Raw genomic sequence first — 10,111 nt, 5'->3', positions numbered from 1 at the left:
CTCACCTATTTTGGTCATGTTGTAAGAAGGGACCATTCCCTGGAGAAGGATGTCATGCTTGGTAGGGTGGAGGGTTGACGAAAGAGGGGGAGGCCTTCAAGGAGATGGATTGATATGGTGGCTGCGATGATGGGCTCAAGTATAGCAGGGATTGTCGGGCTTGCGCGGGATCGGGCAGTGTTTCTTTCTGCTGTGCATTGGGTCGCTATGAGTGAGAAACGACTTGACAGCACTTAACAACAACAACAACAGAACTACTCTTGGCACCAAATATGTTAGGCTGGGTTCTCTAGAGAAGCAAAACCAGTAAAGCTTATAAAGAGATAAAAAGAAAGAAAAACTTATCTTAGGAAAATGACTCACACACATATAGAAGCTGGCAATCCCAAGTTCTTGGATCAAATGTCAAGCTGAAGGTTTCCCTGACTCCTGCAGCTTCAGAGGTTGATGAGCTCGAGGTTGGCAGGCAGTATACTGGCTGTTGACTCCAATGAATGATGAATCCAAGATCTCCAGGCCGAATGGTGGATTGTTTGCTCATGGGCAGTTGTAGGCTGCAGAACACTATCACGATCCACAGAAGAATGTCTCTTTTTCCCCAAATGTCTAGAAATATATTGACAGCAGGCCACACTTCTAGAGAAACTCACTTTCAACTGATTGGCTGCTCAAAATATGCACATCCAACCTCCTCATGGGAATAACCACCATCACAAATGCTTAAACTACTCAGAGTTGTGGTCCAGCCAAGTTGACACTCAAATAGCCTTGAGGAATTGTGACTTCTGATAATGTAATATGAATGCATTAAAGTATAATGGGAATTGGTTTTCATTAAAGTTTGATACAGTGGGGAAAGGAAAGGAAAGCTAGGGCTTCCAGGACAGAATGAGCAAGTGTCAGAGGTATCCAGGTAAGGGGAGGGTCCAAGTGGCAGGAAAAGTGGAGGGGAAAGGAAAGGAAAGCCAGGGTATCCAGTACAGAGTGACCAAGATACAGAGGGATACAGGTATTGGAAGGGACCCAGGCCTCAACCCCCAAGTGGCAGGGAAAGTGAAGGGAAAGGAAAGAAAAGCCAGGGCGTCCTGGACAGAGTGAGCAAGTGGCAGGGATACTGGTAAGGGGAGGGTGGAGAAGTTTTGAACAGCTAAGGGAGACAAACTTGTCTGTTGGTTTATTGTGTTCTGGTGGCATATTGCTGTGAGGCTTAAGGCTGTCCTACCAGTGTTTCAAATGCCAGTTGAGTTGCACATGGTGCACAGGTTTCAGCACGGGTTGCAGACTGAGACAGATGAGGAAGAAGGAGGAGGTCATCCACTTCCCAAAGAATTGGCCAGGAAAACTTTATGAATAACAGCGAAACAGGGTCTGTTACATTACTAGGAAAATAAATGAATAAGTGATACAGGACAGGACAACAAGCCACTTATGTTGGAAAGCTCTCAAAATAGAACTGGGAAAGTGCTGCATCATCAGAGTAGAACCAACTTTATGAAATGTATAAAGTAAAGCTTTCGACACCTCCATTTGTTGATGTGGCATGACTAAAATTGAGGAGAAATAGCTGCAAGCATCCATTAATATTTAGAACATGGAATGTATGAAGTATGAATCTAGGAAAACTGGAAGTTGTCAAAAATGAAATCGAACACATAAAGATTAATATCCAGGGCATTAGTGAGTTGAAGTGGACTGGTTTTGGCCAATTTGAATCAGACAACCATATGATCTGCTATGCTGGGAATGACAATTTGAAGATGAATGCCATGGCATTCATCATCACAAAGGATGTTTCAAGATCTCTCCTGAAGTACAGTGCTGTCAGTGATAGGATAATATCCATACGTCTACAAGGAAGACCAGTTAATACTACTATTATTCAAATTTATCCACCAAAAATCAAAGCCAAAGATGAGGAAATTAAAGATTCTTTATCAGCTTCTGCAGTCTGAAATTGATCAAATGTGCAATCAAGATATGCTAATTATCACAGGTGACTGGAATGCAAAAGTTGGAAACAAAGAAGAATCACTGGTAGATGGAAAATTTGACCTTGGTGACAGAAATAATACTGGTGACCACATGATAGAATTTTGCAAGACCAATGACATATTCATTGCAAATACTTGTTTTCAACAATACAAACAGAAGCTATGCATGTGAACTTCACCAGATGGAACACAAAGGAATCAGATTGACTACAACTGTGGTAAGAGGTGATGGAAAAACTAGATATCTTCAGCCAAAATAAGGCTAGGAGCTGATTGTGGAACAGACCATCATAAGCAAGTTCAACTTGAAGTGAAGACAATTAAAACAAGTCCATGACAGCCAAACTTTGACCTTGAATATATCCCTCTTGAATTTAGAGACCATCTAAAGAATAAATTCGATGCATTGAACACCAATGACTGAAAACTAGAAGAAATATGGGATGACATCAGGAACATCATCCATGAAGAAAGCAAGAGGTCATTAAAAAGACAAGAAAAAAAGAAATGACCAAAGTGAGTGATAGAAGAGACTCTGAAGCGTGCCCTAGAGTGGAGAGTAGCCAAAGCAAATGGAAGAACTGACAAAATAAAAGATCTGAACAGAAGACTTCAAAGAGCAGCTCAGGCAAACAAAGCCAATTACTATAATGAAATCTGCAAAGACTTGGAGTTAGAAAACCAAAGGGAAGAACAGTCTAGGCATCTCTCAAGCTGAAAGAATTGAGGAAAAAAATTAAGCCTCAAGTTGCAATATTGAAAGATTCTGTGGGCAAAATATTGAATGATGCAGAAAGCATCAAAAGAAGATGGAAAGAATACACAGTCACCATACCATAAAGAACTGGTAGATCTTCATCCATTTCAGGAGGTGCCATATGATCAAGAACCAATGATATTGAAGAAAGAAGTCCAAACTCCACTGAAGCAATTGTGGAAGAACAAGTCTCCAGGAATTGACAGAATACCCATCAAGATGTTTCAACAAACATCTGACCTACTGGAGGCACTCACTCAGATATTTCAAGAGATTTGGAAGAAAGCTACCTGGCCAACTGACTGGAAGAGATCCATATTTGTACCCATTTCAAAGAAAGATGATCCCACAGAATGTGGAAATTATTGAACAATATCATTAATATCACATACATATAAAATCTTACTGACGATATTTTAAAAATGGTTGCAGCAGTCTAGTGTCTAAGGCACTTGACTGCTAACCAGAAGGCTGGCGGTTCAAACCCACCAACCACTTCTTGGAAGGAAGGTTGGGCAATCTACTTCCATGGTGATCCCACCTCAGAAACCCAAGGAGGGGTTGTTATGAGTTGGGTCCAACTCGACGCACATAACAACAACAACAACAGACAGAGAACTTCCAGAGGTGCAAGCCAGATTCAAAAGAGGACATCAAACAAGGGATATCATTGCTGATTTCAGATGTATCTTGGCTCAAAGCAAACGATTCCAGAAAGATGATTACTTGTGTTTTATTGACTATGCAAAAGCATTTGATTTTGTGGATCATGACAAATTGTGGATAACATTGAGAAGAATGGGAATCCCAGAACACTTGGTTGTACTCAGGAAGAACCTGTACATAGATCAGGAGGACGATGTTTGAACGGAACAAGGGGATAGTGCACAGTTTAGAGTCAAGAAGGGACTGTGTCAAGTTTGTGAACTTTCAATCTTTCAATACTTATTTAATCTATATGCTGAGCAAATAATCCAAGAAACTGGACTATATGAAGAAGAACATGGCATCAAAATTGGAAGAAGAATCATTAACAACCTGTAATACAGTGACGACACAACTTTGCTTGCTGAAAGTGGGGATGAATTAAAGCACTTACTGATGAAGATTCAAGACTACAGTCTACAGTATGGATTACATCTCAATGTAAAGAAAACAAAAATCCTCACAACTGGACCAATGAGCAGCATCACAATAAATGGAGAGAAGATTGAGGTTGTCAAAGTTTTCACATTGCTTGGTTCTATAATTGATGCCCATTGAAGCAGCAGTCAGGACATCAGATGACATATAACCCTGGGCAAGTTGGCTGCAAAAGACCTCTTTCAAGGGCTAAAGAGTAAAGTTGTCCCCTTGAGGACTAGCTTGCACCTGACACAAGTCACGATATTTTCAATTGCCTCGTATGCATGTGAGAGCTGGACAACGAATAAGGATGACCAAGGAAGAATTGATGTTTTTGAGTTGTGGTGCTTGCAAGGAATGCTGAAAGTACCATAGATTGCTGAAAGATCTAACAAATCTTTCCTAGAGGAAGTGTAGCCAGAACGCTCTTTGGAAGCAAGAATGAACAGACTTCGTCTCATCTACTGCGGTCATGTTGTATAGGGAACCATTCCCTGGAGAAGGATGTTATGCTCGGTAAGGTGTAAGGTCGATGAAAGAGAAGAATGTCCTCAATGAGATGGATTGACACAGTGGCTTCGGAGATGGGCTCAGTTATAACAGTGATTGCAGAGCTGGCATGGGACTGGGTGGTATTTCATTTTTCCATGCATAAGGTTGCTATGAGTCGAAGACAACTCAATGTTACCTTACAACAACAATAACAAAGTTTGATACTATGGTTATGTTTATTTTACTATGTAACAATTTGTAACATAATAATACAAAGACAATTTCATGACTTGAAATTATATATGTGTGTGTGTGTGTGTGTGTGTGTATAATTAGACTTCTATGAATATTCATGAAATTTATAGAAAAGATTTTATAAATCTGTGTAATAATTTTTAAAAATTACCCAAGAAAACCTTCATGCAGCTGATTTTTCATGATTTCACAAAGATGGATTTTAATCATTTGAGGCTCATCAGCAGCATTTTTCCCTAAGATACATCAATAGTGCAATGAAGAGCTAAATTCATTTAGAATGAACTAATCATAAAATCATACCATGATGAAATACATGTCACAGAATGGCACCACCATGGTTATTTTAAACCAAGGACAGTCATCTGAAATTACTACACGTGTTTGGTTTCTGAAATGAAGATGGGATTTAAAGGTAAATATCCTTATTTATTCCAGTGACTCAAAAATGGTAAGCATCTGAATATACAAGGACCTAAACTTTTTCAATAGCATTTGAATAAGCAATATTAGAATAATGAAAAGAACACAGCCAAGAATATTTTTATAACAGCAATTTTTATGATGAAGGTATACTGTTGTTGTTGTTGTTGTTGTTATGTGCTGTCGAGTCGAACTCAACTCATAGCGACCCCTCCTTGGGTTTCCAAGGCAGTATCACTGCAGAAGTAGATTGCCTCATCTTCCTTCCGAGGAGTGGCTGGTGGGTTTGAACCGCCAGCCTTCTGGTTAGCCGTCAAGTGCCTTAGGCACTATGCTACCAGAGCTACTGAAGGTATACTAATGATTATAAAATAAATTTTAATTATTATAATTTATACCTGAAATTATACTTGAATTTTTTTCTTTTCATTGATTGCTTTTGTGTGTGTGTGTGTGTGTGTGTAGTGTGTGATTGTTCTTATTTGTTTAAATGGTTGGGGGTTTTTGTTCTCTTGTCTTTATTTTTTAAGTGTTATTTATTTTTGTCAAACTGAATAGGAGATAGCAACCTTTCCCATACAACCCAAACATATCTGCACCTCCTGCAACCCCACCCACTGAGTAAGGACCACCATTTGCTTTTATACCAACTGGCCAGTAAAAGATAGGAGTCAATACCAGTTAAATTCACCCTCAACTGTTCTTTATGAGATCAGTGCACACACTCATTTTATCTATCACACTCACCATGAGACAGGTAGTGAGTGTCTAGATGCTAACAACTAGAAAATAGAGGAGTATAGGACCCTGCTCACACAGATATATCAAAAGAAAATAAAGGGGACAAAAGAAAAACCTCTTTTTGTGAATCATACCATCATACAACCACAAATTAGACATAAAACAACACGACAATGTCTCAGAAACAATAGACGATCAGAGTCCCCACAAAAAAAATCAAGATAAAGTAGTAGAAACAAGGCACCAAGATACAAACCCAGAAACCATCCCTGAGGAAGAAGCAGCCTTGGAACTCCCTGATAAGGAATTAAAAAGAATTGTATTTGAGTACCTTCAATGGTTTGAGAGACAGATCAAGGAAAACACAGATAAAACTCTAGAACAGTTTAGGACCACAGTGCATGTATAAATCTCTTCCAGAGATTCAGTAAGATTCCAATTAAAATTTAAAAATGTTTTTTATCAATTTTGACCTAAAAAGGGTTAAAATTTAAAATTTACACCAATATTCAGAACACAATGTACATCTATTCATTACTCATGTATAACAAGTGCAAAATGAGAAGACTTGGCCTAACATATATATTTAAAAGCTGTGGTATAACAAGATTCTACTGTAATAGACAAAAAGATCAACAGAACATAGAGATTTCAGATATAAATATAAGAATACATTAAAACAAAAAATGAAACAGATGGCACTGATTAATGGGAGGGAAAATACAGATTATTTTTTTTAATAAACTTTGTTTTTAGGACAATTTTAGATTAATACAAAGTGGGGATATAGTACAGATAGTTCCCACATAGTTCACATCAAGTTTCCCCTCCTATTTATATCTGATATATATGTGCTATATTTGTTACAAGGACCTCTGGAGTCATACTGCCTAAGGCATCTGACTGCTAACCAGAAGCCTGGTGGTTAAAACCACAATCTACTTCCGTAGTGATACTGCCTCGGAAACCCAAGGAGCAGTTGCTATGAGTCGATCCAACTCAGTGGCTGTAAAGGGGAATATTTGTAGCAAAAAATACTATGCATTATTCATCATTATAAATTACATACTTTGTGCAGATCCTCTTTGTTTTTACCTGTTTTCCTTTATTCATTCTAGGATCCTATACAAGATGACACAGAATACTTGGTCGTTATGACTCTTTGGGTTCCTCTTAGTGTGGGAGTTCCCCTGAGCTTCTTTGTTTTTGATGACCTTGATCATGTTGAGAAGTAATAGACATTTATTTGTAGAAAACCCCTGAACCAAGACTTTCTGATATTTTTGTCATGGTTGGATTGGGATTATAGGTTTTAATGAAGAAAAGGTACATTTTTATCACATAATATCAAAAGTAAAATTGGTTAAGAAACCTTTTTTGTTACTGACCTTGGCCACCTGAATGAAATGATATTTGTCTAGTGTCTCCACTGTAAAGTTAATCTCATCATAATTCATTCTTCGGAGGGAACTCACTATACATAGCTGACATTAAGAAGTGGAGACATAAGCTCCATTTGTATGAGGGCAGAGTGTCTACATAAATTATTTGAAATTTTTATGCAGGAGAGATTTGACGTTTATTCACCTATTTATTCAATCAGTATTCAAGTCACTATTTAATATCAGTATTAAGAATATGTATTTTATAATTTGTGTTATAATCTAACATTGCTTTATTTAGCTACACATATTTTTCAAGTTTTGGACATTGAGAGCTCTCTAATTTGACTCATCTGTCTCCTTGACCCATCACAGCATAGGGGTATGTGTGTGTATGTGTGTTGTAGCTCCTAACTTCTAACACTACCAGGCTCATCTACTGTATTTCCTGCTTCAGTCCTACATCAGTCATTTCTCCAAGAAGTCTTTGATTTTTTTATTGGAGAATGTTATTAGAAATCAAGGTATGACTTGGAGGTTTATTCATTGCTACGTGTGTCTTTGCATCTGGTCCTCTCAGGCATCAAAGCACTTAATTATTAGTGTATATACCAAGCAGACAGGGAAGAAGGAGAGGGCCATATACTTCTGAAAATATTGGCAAATGAAAACATTACCAATTGCAGTGAAACTCTATTTGATATATTACTAGAAATTCGTATGAATATCAGTCATTGTCTGCTATAGTGTCAGGTGAGCCCCTCAGGTTGGAAGACACTCAAAATATAACCAAGGAAGAGCTGTCTCCTCAAAGTACAACTCACTGTCATTGACTCAATTCCAACTTTAAACAAACCAATTGGGCTTCTAAGGCTGTAAATCTTTATGGAAGCATGCAGCCTGATCTATCTATCCATGGAGTGGCTGGTGGGTTTGAATCATTGACCTTTCAGCCATTTCTTCCCATTTTTAGTCATGCAGCATGAGCAATTGAACATTCAGAAAGATTCATTCTGTCCATGTCATTAAGGTTGGCTCTGAAACCAAATCAAATGAAATGCATAAAGATCTATATACTGGGCATTAGTAAGTTGAATGCACTTATGTTGGCCATTTTGAATCTGACAATCATGTGGTGTGCTATGTGGAGAAAGATAAATTGAAGATGAATGGCATTGCATTCTTTGTTAAAAAGAACATTTCAAGATCAATTTTGAAGTATAATGCTGTCACTGATAAGATAATATCCTTAAACCTACAAGGAAGACCAGTTAATGCTTTTATTATCTAAATTTATATTCCAAACATTAAAGGAAAGTTGAAGAAAATGAAGATTTTTACCAACCTCTGCAGGCTGAAATTGGCCAAACATGCAATCAAGATATTTGGATAATTACTGGTGATTAGAATGCAAAAGCTGAAAACAAAGAAGAAGTACTGGTAGTTGGTGATAGACATGATAACAGAGATCATGTGATAGAGTTTATCAAGACCAATGACTTATTCACTGCAAATTATGGTTTCGTAACATAAACAGTGACTATCATGTGGACTCATCAGATGGAATACATAGGAATCAGATTGACTACATCTGTGGAAGGAGGAGATGGAGAAGCTCAATATCATCAATCAAAACAAGGCCAGGCTCTGACTGTGGAATAGTCAATCAATTTCTTATATGCAAATTTAAGCTAAAGGTGAAGAAAATTAAAACAAGGCCACAAAAGTCAAAATATGACCTTGATTCTATCTCACATGAGTTTAAAGACCATCTGAATAATCGATCTAATACATTGATCACCAATGGCCAAAGACCAGATGAGCTGTAGGAGGAGATCATAAATGAACAATTTAAAAGGTCATTAAAAAGATAGGAAAAGAAGAAAAGACCAAAATGGATGGCAGAAGAGACTCTGAAACTTGATCTTGAACAGAGTAGTAAAGGTAAATGAAACAAATGACATAAAAGAACTGATTTCAAAGACCAGCTCAAGAAGACAAAATGAAGTATTATAATGAAATGTGCAAAGATCCAGAATTACAAAACCCAAAAGAACACACTCAGTATTTCTCAAGCTGAAAGAATTAAAGAAAAATTTAGGGTCTCAAGTTGCAATATTGGAGGATTCTATAGGCAAAATAGGAGCTCTGGTAGTGTAGTGCCTAAGGCACTTGACTGCTAACCAGAAGGCTGGCAGTTCAAACCCACCAGCCACTCCTCGGAAGGAAGATGGGGCACTCTACTTCAGTAGTGATACTGCCTCGGAAACCCAAGTAGGGGTCGCTATGAGTTGCATCTGACTCGAGGGCACATAACAACAATAACAACATAGGCAAAATATTGAATGATACAGGAAGTATCAAAAGAAGATGGAAGAGATACACGGAGTCACTATATATTAAAAAAAAAAAAAAAAAGAATTGGCTTATGTTCAACCATTTCAGGAGGTAACATATGATCCACAACCAACTGTATTGAAGGAAGATGTGCAAGCTGCCCTGAAGGAATTGGGGAAAACTATGCTCCAGGCATTTATGGAATTACACACTGAGATGTTTCAACAAACTGATGTAGCACTGGAGTCTGTTATTTGTTTATACTAAAAAATTTGGAAGAGAGCTACCAGGCTAACTGACTAGAAGAGATAGCTATTTGTGCCCATTCTAAAGAAAGGTGTTCCCACAGAATGTGGAAATTATAGAACAATATCACAGGTAAGTGAAATTTTACTGAAGATAATTCAAAAAGAGTTCCAGTGTTACACTGACAGTGAAGTACCAGAGATTTAAGCTGGATTCCAAAGAGACTGTGGAATGAGTGATATCATATAGATTTTGGCTGAAAGCAAATAATACCAGAAATATATTAACTGCATTTTATTGACTATGCAAAGGTATTTGACTGCAGCAAGAATAACAAATTATGAATAACATTTCAAAGAATG

This window comes from Orycteropus afer, unplaced genomic scaffold, assembly GCF_000298275.1.
Source record: "Orycteropus afer afer isolate SDZICR_OR568_19922 unplaced genomic scaffold, OryAfe1.0 scaffold00566, whole genome shotgun sequence".
NCBI classification, from domain to species: domain Eukaryota; kingdom Metazoa; phylum Chordata; class Mammalia; order Tubulidentata; family Orycteropodidae; genus Orycteropus; species Orycteropus afer.
Note: the sequence above shows the minus strand (reverse complement) of the source record.